Source organism: Aphelocoma coerulescens, chromosome 2, assembly GCF_041296385.1.
Source record: "Aphelocoma coerulescens isolate FSJ_1873_10779 chromosome 2, UR_Acoe_1.0, whole genome shotgun sequence".
Classification (NCBI taxonomy): Eukaryota; Metazoa; Chordata; class Aves; order Passeriformes; family Corvidae; genus Aphelocoma; species Aphelocoma coerulescens.
In genome coordinates, this window is record NC_091015.1 from 27,227,128 (window position 1) to 27,240,169 (window position 13,042).

The following is a 13,042-nucleotide window of genomic DNA, read 5'->3' on the forward strand; positions in this document are numbered from 1 at the left end:
ACTCTCCTCCTCCCCCCACCTTCCTCCCTTCTCCCACTGACAACGTAAAAAGACAACCCTTAAGATGTTCAGTCTGTTTACCACTTCCATAATAACCTTGTTCAGTCCATTTAGAAAGAGAAGTCTCTTCTTGCCCGTGCTATGAAAACAGTATCACAACGAGACAGCCACCCACTTCCAAATATTGTTCAGTCCATTTAGGAAGAGGAGTCTCTCTGCTCACATGTGAGTCCCTTCCCCCAACTTGCAGCTTTTCCCACAACTGCTTTCGAGGGTCCACTCTTGAAGGTTTTTGGGGTACAATTTTAAGGTTGAGCTGTTCAGAAACAAGAACAGAGGCCCTTCTCCTTGCCTGGGAGCAAAGGGTCTTCTTCATCTTCATCTTTAGGATTATCTCTGGGAGCATCTCCAGGAACTGAGGTTTCTCCTTTCCCATTTGGAGCAAAAGTCCTCCTCTGGTCCATCTCTCCCTGTCCAAACTTCTCATGAAATTACAGCTGCGTCAGCATCTGCCTATCTCAGCGCAGGTGCTTTTGCTGACGAGTTGAACACTCCACCCCCCCATATCTTCATGAAATTACAACAGGATACTCTGATATATCATAGCTTCACAATGGAATTTCAGCTTTAAGCATCTCCTCTTTCTCTTCCCTCAGGTTTTCAGCTCTTCACAGCAATAAAAGGGTTAATCTCATCTCAGCCTTGCAGCTGGAATTTTTGCTTATCGCAGTGGAGGGGGGGAGGAGCCGAGCAGATCTGGCTGCCCACAGCAGGGCTGTGGGGGGATTCCATGGGTGGAACAGGGCCCATCAGCTCCAGGATGGCCGTGGCCTGGCCCAGCCTGGCCCGAGCAGGGCCTGGCCGGACCCACTGGCCCCCACACGGGGCCTGCAGCCACCTGTCCCAGCACCGGAAATGAGAGAGAGCTTGGGGGGGTTGTCTATTCTTAGTGTGTATCACAGAGGTGGTCACAACTTTAAGTGGCTTAAAGAATTGTCCATATTCAAACTGGCCAGCTGATAGGTTCTGTCAGGTCCCAGAGGAGGCTGTAAGAAGAACATCACTTCTGAGACTCAGCTTGCTAACCTATGACACAGGATCTTGGTGCTTACCTGAACTTCATTATTGGACCGTTTTGTCTATTTGTCTTGGAGAGTGCTAAAGTAAATTAAATTCAACTCTGAATATTAGGATGTGAAGTCCTAAATATAAACCCGAATTCTCCATGTATACTTCAAGAGAGCAATTAGTAATTCATATGCAGTGTGCTTTCATAGGCAGCTTTAGTGGAGTTACTGTAAAACTGCAGTGCTGTGCATAAAGTTCTTCAGGTCATGCAGTTTGTCAATACTAAGTGTGATCTGTGTGTAGAATTTTAAAAGGACCTTTAAGAAGCCATTAAAAGGATATTTTTAGGCTTCAGAAAGAAACATCTATTGAAGAATCCTGTGCATGAGAAGTAGAATCCAGTGCTGATCAGGAATAAATGTAGGATGTTTCTGTTCTGTACAGCTTCACCTGAACTCAGGCAGCCTGCATATGCCATGTGTGCAGTTCCTAGAGCTGGCACTGCCTGGAAGGGCAGAGTTAAAGTGTGTGCAATGGCTCATGGAGTCACCACTCACAGAAGAGGAATGGTTGTGCTGAGGAACACCTTATATCCTGAGGTTTTTTCCAGAGATCGAAATGTCACTGCATTTTGGAAAGCTACAAGAAATAATAGACAAACCTTGTACTAGCTTAGGTTGTTTTGGGGGGTTGTTTTTTTGTTTGTCAGAGGCTTTTGTAAGCAGCCTTTCTTTACATCTTCTTTTCCCCATGCAGAAGAGATTTTTGGACGGGTCTGCTTAGGCTCAAATTGTGGTCTGGGCATTTTCATTGATGGTTCATAACTGTTGAATTCCTGGTTCATAGCTAGATCTCATAGAGTGCTTTATGATAGTAAGTCACAAACCATTGCTACAATAAAAATCTTTTAATGGAGAAACTGAAGCAGGGAGAGTGAGAAGTGACTTGCAGAAAGCGACTAGGTAAGGCTGGATAGGCACAGCCAGGGTAGAGTAAAACCTCCCAAGTCCTCATTAAAGTCCTCATTAAGCCTGCATCCTTAGGGTGCACTGGGTAATAGCCACATATTTATCCTACCTTTTACTATCATTTCTAAAAACTGGGGATAACAGGGATAACTGCTGCATTTAACTATTTCTTGCATGTTTAATGCCAAATTTTCATGAAGTTGATGGTGTTATATATAGGACTATTGGCCGAAATACTGCACATGATCTGTTTTTTAATATCGACAGTGTTAGTGTTTGGTAGTTATAAAAGTGCAAGAAAAAACTGATATGTCCTTGGCCTTTTCTCTACTATTGTCAAGTAGCCCATTATAGTCTGTTTATATTAAGCCTCATTCTTCAATATCCAGTCTTTTCTTTCAGCATATCCACAGACAGCACTAGATGTAATTACACCTCAGTCTCTCACCTGTGTTCTTCTCAAGTCACATCTTCCCTCTCAGTTTTCTCATTCCTGCAGACATTATAATGTGTAATAGTTTCTCCAAAGCATTGTCTTCTCTACTCGACTCTTCTAAAGTTGATTTTTCCTTACAATTTTGTTGAAAGAAAATTAAATTGCTTCTAGCTGTGTTGAGAGAACAGGTTTGCATGTAAATATTGGATGCCATTAGTAGCTAGGAGACCTTCCGCTTTGTGATATGTGTTTAGTACTTGAGAATAACCACCTGGCCACAGACTAAAACCATTTAATAATGGCTGAAAAACCAGAAAGTAAGAAAGTTCCTGTTTAATTAATTAGGAAGTGCTTGCATTAGTTTTGTTTCTAGTTAGCTGAGATGAAAGGCTAATAGGTTTCTCTGAAGGCAACAGGTGAATGAGTAAAATGTCAACGTTAACAGTTAACCCAAAGCTAACAGGTAAATTAATACAATGTGGAATGAACTGGTGCAGCCTCATGACTTACACTGGTCACTGTCAGCTCAGCTCTCATCTGAGCATTTCTCATAAATGAAGTCTGTGCTCCTCATTTTGTCCCATTAAAGATGAGTAGCTTTGCTGCATCTGTTGGATGTGGTGCCATCAGCATGCTTGGAAGACTGGAAATATCTAAGCTCTGTGAGATTAGTAAAATGTGTTTGGAGAGGAGACAGAACTGAGGGAAAGGGGAGAAGTGGAGGCTGTGCTTAACAAAGGCATATGGTGAAGGTCTTTCGCTTTCACAGCAATGAATAACAGATTATGAGCCTGTGGTACCAAGGGTTTTACAGGGCATAGTCCCCTGAAGATAGCCCTCATGAGACGGATTTTTGCATGAGAGAACACATTTCAGTTGGTTTTGTCATTGTGGCTCTCCCAGCTCTCTGCTCCCATCCTTTGCTCTCACTGGAGCTGTGCAAGAAAACAAGATCTGAAGTGGAAAACAATGGCAAGACTCAAATATTAGAGAAAGACTTTCCCTTTTCTGGCATCATCCAGTGCACATTCTCTGGAGTTTCTCAGGCAGGAATTGAACGTCTTTTGCTGATGGTGAAAGTTGCCACAAGTGGATTCATGGGCCAGGTCATTAAGATGGGCAGGACTGTAAAACACCCAAAATTCTATTTGTGTGTCTCAGCACAGCCTTGCACCAGCTCTTTGCACAGAAATTACTAGAGAAGAGGCATTCTGCACCCTACCAGGCCACCTACTTAGTCATGGACTTTTAAAAATGCTTTATCACCAACAATTTGAGGGAAAAATTGAAGATTCGGGCTGTGGGAAGAAGGATGTATCTTGTCTACACTTTCAGGACTCCCTTTGCAACCAGTATCCATTTTTAGCTTGGACCAACTGCTCTCAATCTGACCTTGAACACATCCCAAATTGTAATACCAAGACTTGTCTTTTCCTTCTCCTAACTTGTGTAGTAATGGAGGTGTGGGAATAGACAATTCCAAGTTTCCAGATGCCTCAAACTATCCTTTTCAGCATTCAGTGACTGAATGTTTTCTAGGACAGGGACTTAGCTAGAAAGCAGAAGGGTGTTTCTCCTAATGGAGCTACATAGAAAGATCCATATACCATGGTGGCATTGGCAGCTCATTATACTGAGATAGATCAGTGGTGGGCAGGGCTCAAGGAAAGGTGGAAATCAGTTCCTCCTCAGTCTCATGGATTGACATAAACAACATATCTCATATCTGGCTATCTTTCAAATATAGAGGCTTGTTGGATACATGTACCTTCACCCAGCAACAGTTGTAGTGACAGGTGTTCTGCTAACACATCTGGCATTTGAAATGCATGTTTGTATGTCGAGGATATGCATATGCAGAGAGCAAAGGCCTTTGCCTATATTGGTTTTCCTTCCCCAAGAGATGGTAACACTGTGTGCTCTTAAAGTCTGAGTGCTTGCACTCAAATTCTCAGGTAGAACCATACTTTAATTCCTGAATAGAGTAAAAAATGAAAAGAGAAACTGTCAAATTCAAAAGCTGTTTGAAGATCCATAGCTTGAAGTAAGGTAGGCTCCCATTTGTATCATTTAGTCTGGCTTTTACCCAGAGGGACTATATCACATGCCAGCAAGCTTGCAGCTTTTAAATAACTTACTGACCTAACAGAGCTCTTTGTTCCTTTAATTTTGAATTTGTTTATTTTTCCTGTTTTTTCTCCTCTGTTCTTTTCCTTTCAAAGACATTTAAAGGACATACAGTCTACTTGTCTCTCCTCCAGACAAAATCTTTTTTTTCATAGTATAAAAAGTAGTTGTCCCACTGGGAGTTCCTGTTGCTATAGTCTCTCTTATTTAATCCTTTTTCTTTTCTTCCTGCTTAATTATGTTAAGCTTCAAAACTAATAATACTTGCTCTGACCTCGGAGTTAGAAAGGTCACAGCACTGCTGAGTGTTGAAAGAAAATCTTCTCTAGAGTCCAGGCATTCAGGACTTCAGTTAAGTACTAGGAAGGCATGGCTAGTGCAGCAGTAAGGGAGAGCACAAAGTAAGGTGATTTGTTATTGCCTGCACAAAAGACTAAGCATTTTTCACTGCTGCTGCATCCTTTTGTTAACATCCCAACCCTTCCATCATCCCCCGTGTTTCTTAGCACAGACAAGAAAGAGCTGTTGGCCATACAGTACACATGGCAGGCATGGCATATGGCACACCAATGGCTCTATTGTCCAGGCCCAGGACCACAGAGGAATGAAACATTGCTGACTTTAACTCAATAGTAGTCTTGGCTAATGAGGAGGAATCCAGTGTAATTTATTGTCTTCCTGGGGAGGGGGAGATGGAAACAAACCACAAAACCAAAGCACTATCTATACATATACACATATATTTATATATACACATATATATTTATATATATGTGTATATGTATATATATGCTTTTTTAACCACTTACAGAATAAGAAAGAAAAATTAGCTGTCTGATATAGACTCTGCAACATAAAACGACATAATTCTCTAGGGATTTTAGAACCATAATGGTAAAACTAATTTAAATTCTGGTTCTTTTTCATATAGTAGTAAAGATTAGGTGTCAGCTGAATTATCATTTAAACTAACTCTTGCAGTCAATACAGCAGGATTAACTGCAAATTACAATCTTCAGTTCACTTTTTCATTGTAATTTGCCCATTGTGAAATTTTACCCTGTTCAATAGATGTTTTGTTTAATACAAGATTTCTTTTCACCTAGAATACGGCTAAGTTCACCTGTAAGAGAGATGGTTAGCTGTTTAGTTGTAACAGCTAAACTCATGCTTGAACATATATAACTGAGTTTTTAAATACTGATACATATTTTTTCAGCTGGAATAAATGTGCATAATTTTAATAAAAAGTTATTTTGACACCCTCCATTGTGCTCCTTTAGTCTTTTAAAGTGTATTTAATGTTGTGATTTGTTTCTGGAAGACAAAAAAAAAGTGTTCAGTAAAACGTGCTAAAAAGGCACAATTATGTTCTCCTAAGTACAGTTAAGAACAATAGAGGAAGAATGATAACAGTTATTGGACATTATATGAGATTTTTTTTTTAAGAAAGTTAGATGGTCTTTGGTTTACAAAAGATTGAGAAGCTATTCTAGAATCTATGACTGTAGCAGCTCTTTCCCATCACTAGGTCGAGCTACTACCTCAAAATGAGAAGCCATCACCCTGCTAGTACTGCTGTTACCAGAAATAGAGGTGTAGAACAAATACACCAAAGGTCTGCAGTGAAATAATTAGACTGGCAAATGTAACCTTTGCAGTGTGGAAAATAAACAGCTGCACTCCCACACACACTAAGTAAATTATTTCTGTAAAAGAAAAAAATTTAATAATGGAAGTAATTTCCCCCCATTTTCTCACAGAAGCACACACTAAAATAAAGTTCATTTCATGGCATGTCTTACTAATTGTATTAAATCACCATCACTGAATTCTTCAAAGGTTATATAGTTATTATAGCTACTTGCTCTCACTTTTTACTAGGAATTGATTCTGAATTCTTTACAGAAGTAAACTTCTGGTGTTGTTACTGCTCTCATATAAACAGTAAAATCTAATGTCTCTCCTCTCAGTTCTTTCCTAGCTAGAAACTAACAACAGATTTAATAAAAATAGCTTTGGCTTTTCACATACAAAGAGAATAAAGAGATGTCTTCCTGATTCAAATCCAAAGAAAACCAATTCTAAAGGAATTCAAAATGCAGTATCCATTCAAAAGGATTAAAAGAATTAAATAATGAATGATTGCAAAGAAGAGTTAGTTCTGCATTCTAATTCTTACTGAACAATATCTCATGTCTTATCGCGGATGCCAGATAAGAATGTGTTTTCCAGTATTAATGCCAACATTTTTTGAAGCTTTCTTTCCCAAAGGAAAGACACCTGAGCCAACTAAAATCTTCTATCAATTCTCATAGAAATACAATTATATAAGAATTATACTTTATAGTAGCATTACTTTGAATCTTGTTTTAGTTGACAGCAACCCTCAGAACCTCTTTGCTTTTGCCAGGTACCAGACGGGCAAATGAAAGGATCTATCCGCAAGAGTTGGCTACTCCTCAATCTGTTCTGAAATGTATCTCTCTTATTAGAGTTTTTATTATTAGAGAATGCATTATTTTATTTCTATTGTAGGATTTTTCAGATGAAATATCTGCACTTGTCCTGGCTAACTTTTAAGTTATGTACATGTGTTGGTTTAAGACAGCCTGGTTTTTGGTGGGGGTGAGAGAAAAGCTGCTCGAAACTTCTGTGCCTGGCACAGAGCCAGTCGCTGAAGGCTCTGACTGTGGCCAGGTTACTAGCCCAATTAGACGAGTTGGTAATGCCTCTGTGATGACATATTTAAGAAAGGAACAAGTGCAGGAAGCTCTCTCTTTTCTCCTCCCGAGGGGTGGTGAGGTGGCTGCCAGGACCCATCCCGGCAGGGGCCGCCGGGGGCTGCACAGCCGGCGCCATCCGAAGGCTCGGACCACACGGCCGCGGCCCTCAGGTGCCGGCAAGAGCCACGCGGCCAGGGCCCGCCCTGCGGTGCCAGCAGGGGCCACGTGGCCAGATGCGAGAGGCATGGCCAGCGATTCCCCAATGCAGAGCCCGGACAAGATCAACCTCTCAACTGCAACTTACAGAGACCAATTTTCTTCCAAGTCAAAGAAAAAGGAAAAGTGAGGACTAGTGAGGAAAACCAACATGGCGACACCGAGGTTAGTGATAAAAAGGAGAGGGAGGAAGTGCTCCAAGTGTCAGAGCTGAGATTCTCCTGCAAGCCATGGTGAGGACTATAATACAACAGTTTCCCTAAAATTCATGAGTTGCATGGGGGATTGCAGAGATCCATGTGCAGCCCGTGAAGAAGAGTACTCACACTGGAGCGTGTGGATGCTGAAGAGTTGTAATTTAGTGAGGAACTCGAACAGAGAGAGATGACCTTTGCTTTTAGAGATAGAGGAAGAAAGCCTTCACTTCCAAACTAGAACAGCTCACCCTTAAAAGACTGAACCCCATGAACTAAAATGACCCACGCTAGGCAGTTATGGGAAGACTGCTTGACCTGTGGGAGGGATTCACATTGCAGCAGGTTCAGGCGGGACTGTTGCTTGTGACAGTTAAAACCACGCTAGAAAGTTTGCAGAGAACTATCTCCCGTGGGAAGGATCCCACAGCACAGCAGGAGAAACTCTTTTCCTAAAGCATACTGAAGAAAGACTTTTAAGAAGTGAAATACTGACCAAAACCCCATGTTTTGTTTCCTTGTGCAGCTGGTGGAAAGAGGGAGGGACTGGGAAAGAAAGGTGTTCTGAAAGTTTGCTTTTGTTCTCATTACCCTTTTTACTTTTAATTCTGTGAATAATAAATCTTCTTTATACTGTTTGAGTTTTGAACCTGTTTTGGCTTAAAGGTTTTTTTTCAATAATCCTTATCTCAACTCATGAAAATGAAGTCTTGGTTTCCCCTCCTCTGCTTGACTATAGCAGGGGAAAATGAGTGAATAGTTCTTCATGTGTGCCTGGCTTCAAACTGCAACAGTGCATATGTAAAATAAATGGAAAAACAGTTATCTATACAGAAATATATCAGCAACAAGAATAAAGAGACATTTTTCTTAAGTGCTTAAATAAGGTTTACGGGGCTATTTCTACAAGTAAATCAGGGCCAGAAAATAAATTCAGGTATGGGAGACTAATTATTAACACACTCATTGGTGTGGCTTATGACCCTGCCAAGTAGTATTTCCTTAAAAAAATCTCTGGGCAAGGTAATAGAGTAACACTTGCCAAGTGTTATTTCGAAAGAGCAGATGGTCAAGGCTGAGGTTTTGGTCCATCCATTCCTAGCCCATCATTGCTCCTTCATGCCTGCCGATCACATTCTACAGCAGGGAAAATGAATGTCGTTTTCTCGGTTTCATATGAAAATCTCATTCCGATGGGCTGCCACATGGCTTTCAATTTACTTCGAACTGAAAAATTGTGAAATATTTCTGTCAACGATTGGTCCCTGGCACTGTTTCATCTAGAGAAACATAGCTGTAGCCCAGAGCAGTGTGAAGTGGGCTTTGGGGCAGGTCTGCAAGCAGGATAGAAAAATTGTGACAAGTGCTTTTCTTGCAGAGTCTCCAGAATGAGCCTATTACATTTTGTCTGGTATTTCCAATGAAAATACAAAGATATTTAATTTTTTTAAAAATTTTGATAATGAACGAATTCCCTTTACTTCTAACTTTTAAAAGTTTTCTTTAGAATTTCACATTTTATCAAGATCCGGTGATTAATTCCTCATTCTGCCACTTGAAACGGACAACCTGAGTTTTTGGCACATGCTGAATACTAATCTACACTGAATACTAATCTGCAAGTTCACAATGGCTTGTTTTAAGTCAATTATTTGTTTCAAGGAGATCTGGTTAGCAGGAACAGCAGCATAAAGATTGTACAATTGTTTAAATGAAGACAGTACTTCTAACTTCACTGATCAGTAATGTGTGTTATTCCACTCCTGGTGGTTCCACTATTGTTTGTGCAAGAAACACAGTGACTAAAGTTCCATATCAGAACAGGATGTCAGACTTTTAGCCAGCTGGTGTTCTTACGGGTAAAAAGAAGGTGGGGTGATACACTCGTACTTTTTTATTATAATACACTTTATCTCACACAGCAATCTTACCACAGTAAATAATTTACTTTTACAGCTCCATACATTGTTCTGACTGTTCCGGACACCCCAGCACCAAATTAGTGCGTCCTGCCCCAAGTAAAATGGGCAAAGGAGTGGTGGTAAATTGAAACTCCATTCACCTTTCTAAAGGCCTTTGTTCTGTTCTAGGAATTAGGGTTGGCATGTGTAATACTCAAACTTGATCTGGTCCAGTGTGCCTGCGACTACAATTTGTGGGTTCCTAAGTGGGCACAGAAGGGGTAATAGGCTCTTTAGAGAATAATGGCCTTGCTAAATCTGAATGTCAAGTTAGTGAGATCTTCTATAAATAATATTAAATGAGTAAGGCATTCAGTTTAATCTGGTTGTCTGATCAAATAGGAGTGAAAAGAAAACACAAAAGTAGCTTTCGGTCAAAATACATGGAAATTACTTATATAGTATATATTTTTATGGTCTTGCTGATGATCCATAAAAGCAATGGCATAAATGGACTTAATATAAGACCATTTAAAATGAAACAAAATGTTAAGAAGACATGATTGCTTAACAGCCATTAGCTTGTAGAAAGCTATCTGCAGAAGGCAATCAGTTTCACCACAGATATTTATTGGATACCCAATTACACATTTAAATGGTATGTAGTCAGTTGCCAAATTGCAGAGCCTCACAGCAGCTGTTACATTTTTCCTTCTTCCTTAACTTTATGTGAGCTTTCCTATCTAGAAACCTGTGTTCCCAGACTCCTGCACGTGGAAATGGGGGGAGTTGAGAACAGTAGCCGATCTGTGAAAGGGCTTTTATGGTAGGTCCGTACTCCAGAGTGTTCTCCAGAGGGTGTAACCATTGAAATGCCCAGACAATTATCTCATGGAGACCTACCTAGTGATGAGCAGAGGGATTAAGGGCCTGCTACTCTGTTTTTGCCCTGCTCAGAAGAGTCTTTATGTTGAATATGGCTGGCCCTCCTACGTGGGAAAAGATATCATTCTCTGTATTTACTGGTATGAAGACCAAAGTGATTGATTTCTTTTTAAATTAAAATACCAGAAATTTAATTTCCCTTTCATTTGTTCCCAGCCACATGTGCCAGTAGCATGGATCTCCTTGCTATATTACTGTGATACAGCTGTGTCCCCCAACACTGCTGGGGTTTCTCAGCTGAGAAGAACCTCCCATAGCAGTAGCACATTTATATAGAAAGGGACTGTGGTCAAGTACATCCTGGAAGCAAGAGAGAGCACCAGGCCTGCTCCCCCTTCTGATTCAGAGCAAGAGAATGGCTCTTCTCTGGACCATCCACCCAGAGGCAGTGTGTTGAGCAAAGTAGTGCTGCACAGAAGCTGTGGAAGTGTTTGTTACCATTACACATGCAAGGCAGTTCCTTGGAGGGCCTGTTTCCTTACCATGAACTGTAAGAGGTTGCTGATAGAGAGTTGTAAGAGAGACTGCTCACCTCTCCCTGAATGAAAAAAAAAAAATAAACCAAACAAAAGCTCCTTGTATATGTGGCATGTAAATATCTCCATAAAATATTAAACAGCCATTACAACATGGCCAAACCAGTTCACATTTGTTAAAGCAAACTTTCTGTACCAGTATTAATAGGCAAACCGTGGCTTTTGTTAAGTTACAGCACATCCTACCTTCTCTCTGAAATTTCCCTTTCAAACTAGCCTAACAGAGTGAAACAGCTCAATGAACATGTCAGTACGAAAAAAGTGTAGCACTTCATGCATAAATTTATGGCTATGTAATATACATGGGCCACAGTCCTTGATAGAGGAACTCCTGTGATGCAAGACCAGGCCTTAAAGTTCACCAGGAAAAATGGAAGTCTTGTATTCAGCTCAGACATGCTGCATTATCTGTAATATAAAACAGTTTGAAAACTTCACTTAATCTATTTTGGAAATTTAAAGCATGCACTGGACACGGGATGGACAGTAATTCTATCCAGATTTGGTGGGGGTAAAAAAAGGGGAAACAAGAAGACAGACACATCACTTTTTTTTGTTTGTTTTGCAGCCTTTACGGTTTCCATTGTCTTTGTTATTGTTTATTGTTATTTTCTTAATGCCAGTCAAACTTCTTCCCTACAAGAAGCCTGCCCTTTCTTCTGATGAAACTAGTACAAGAAGATACTATTCACCAAGTTGCTTGTAATTTTTATTTAAAGTGGATGGCAGAGTGGGATGGGGTAGGAATGAGAAACTATGACCTGGAGTAATATGGGACATGGGAGCTTCCTAAACTGGTACAAAAGCCAGCATCTCCTGAATGACTCGAGGCCACACTTTGAGTGCTAGGTCCAGCTGTGGGTCCCTCACTTCAGGAAAGACATTGAGGTGCTGGAGCGTGTCCAGAGAAGAGCAACGGAGCTGATGAATAATCTGGAGAGTGTCATGAGGAGCAGCAGAGAGAGCTGGGGGTGTTTAGCCTGGAGAAAGAAAGGATCAGGGGAGACCTTATCACTTTCTACAGCTGCCTGAAAGGAGGCTGGGGCCAGGGGAGGACCATACTCTTCTCCTAGGCAACCAGCAACAGGAGAAGAGGAAGTGGCCTCAAGCTGCACATGGGGAGGTTCAGATTGGACATCAGGAAGAATTTTTTCATGGAAAGTGTTGTTAAACATTGGAGTGGACTGACCAGGGAGGTATGGAGTCACTGTCCCTGGAGGTGTTCAAGAAATGACAGGATGTGGCACCTAGTGCCATGGTCTAGTTGACAAGGTTGTGTTCAGTCACAGTTTGGACTCAGTGATCTTGGAGGTCTTTTCCAACCTAAATGGTTCTGTGATTCTGTGTGACCCATCATCCAGAGAAAAAGAAGTAAAAATAGACATGAAAATGGAGATGAAAGGGCACACCCCTGAGGCAATAATTGGAGAGAGGGAAGACAGAAGTAAACTATACAGATCTACAGCTGTGAGGGAAACCTATGGTTTGGACTGGACCCATAGAGAGGCTGGAGGAAGGATGAAGGAGAGAGGGAAAATCAAGAACAGTGTGTGCAGTGACCTCCATTTACAGAAACTCAACATGGACCAGTTCTTCTCTACACGTACCTGCACCAAATACTTGAAAAAACAACACACACACAAAAACCCCCCCCCTCAAACCCAAAACATACCACAACACAAACCTTCTATCTATGAACTGCAGCGCTCCATTATCTACCTAGTGCTTGCAAAATGCTATTCTTCAGTTACACTATAGTGAAAAACACCTTCCAAATCTACAATTCCTCTTATTTGATATATTTTTTTTCCTAAGGAGACCACCGAGAGATAAACGTCAAGAGCTGTTGGAAAGGTAGGAAGCGTTCGCACGGGGAGATAAGGAGCGATTGCAGAGGGCTCGGTATCCTAGCAACATCCCTTGCA